Source organism: Microtus ochrogaster, linkage group LG1 (genome assembly GCF_000317375.1).
Source record: "Microtus ochrogaster isolate Prairie Vole_2 linkage group LG1, MicOch1.0, whole genome shotgun sequence".
Taxonomy (NCBI): Eukaryota; Metazoa; Chordata; class Mammalia; order Rodentia; family Cricetidae; genus Microtus; species Microtus ochrogaster.
In genome coordinates this window covers 42,166,866-42,168,333 of record NC_022027.1, presented here as the reverse complement: position 1 = coordinate 42,168,333, position 1,468 = coordinate 42,166,866, and positions in this window count along the sequence as shown.

Below are 1,468 nucleotides of genomic sequence, written 5' to 3'. Positions count from 1 at the left end.
GCGGGATGGGGATCTGGCTTCCGACCCCGAGGCCTCACCTCGCCCTGCTCCCCTGCTCCTCTCCTGCCTAGAGCCGGTTGCTAGGTTCAACGTTTCAACCCGGCTGGCCTCAGTTCCCCCACTGGGGAGAACCTAAAGTTGCCTGCGTTTCCCAACCGAGATCATTCTGGATGCTACTTCACAAAACTTGCGGTGTGTTGGTAAAGAAAGTGCTGCCAGCCCACAGTGTTAAATCACCATACATCTTTCTTGGCAAAGGATATCTGGGGACACCGTGGACCTCCACCTTTTCTTTCATTATGTCATTGGTGGCTTCTGTCTGGAGTTAGGGAAACAACTTTAGCCATCCAAGGCCGGTTCTTGAGTTTGCAAAATGATCCTTCGTATTTACTATGCTGCTGAAGTTAATTAATTAAGTACACTTTGCCAAGCAAATCACAATATGTCAAGGGCTCCCGCAGTACTTGTGATCAGTTAAGAAATCCTTTAGGATGTGTGAATGGATGCCAACACAGACACCATCTAGTGTTCTGAAGACTACTACAGAGTGGCCATTTGGTGGACTTAAACCAGACAGTATATGGTGTAAACATATCTGTGTTCCCTGAGCATGTATATCATAGGTGAAAGTCGTTGCTCAGACTTCCACATAGCCACCCAAACATGTAAGTCCAGGAGGAGACACTTAGTATGCTGACTCTAGCTTCCAACACTCCCTCCAACATAGGTAGTAAGAAGCCAGAGAAGCGAGTTGAAGGTGAAATAGATTTAATGGTAGAGACACTATTTTTTTCTTTTTCTTCAGTCTCTCCCATGGGGTTGGAGAAGAGAATACAGAGCTTGTGTTTGGGGAAAGCTGGTGTGTGTAAAACCCTTACTCAACACTCAGCAAGCACTGGGAACCACCCCAAGTTGCCTAATGTCTGAACTTAAAATGCAGTAATGTCATGTGTTTGGCTGTTGCCGTAGCTGGCTTGCTTGTGTGTTCACGCATTCTACATAACCTACTGAAGTGACAGGGGCAATTCAGAAGTAAAGGGGGGACAAAACGTGACCTTTACATCTCTGCCCTGAGTGACTCGATTTTATCTATAGACTATGTTTAAAGTAACTGTCACTCCTAAACACACAGCGAGAATCAGAAACCCCAAGGCTCAGAAGCAAAAAGAAATCACTTTTGTATTAAGAATTCGCCACTGCTGATCAGCAGTTTTTCATGCTGTGGATTATGTATTTCAACATAGCTGGCAATTTCTCCTTATAGTCATGAACCAGTCATGAACAGTCAGTCAGCTTTTGGTGACTGTCTGAGAAAGGAAAAGTCCAAGAAATACATTTTCCATGCACTTGGCTGCAAAAATATGTCAAAATGCCCTTCATGCAGATTGATAGGTAACCTCTGGAGGCGTTTTAATATCAAGATTGGCAAGAATTTGCCATGAAATGGGGTATAGAACTGGTGAGCAGG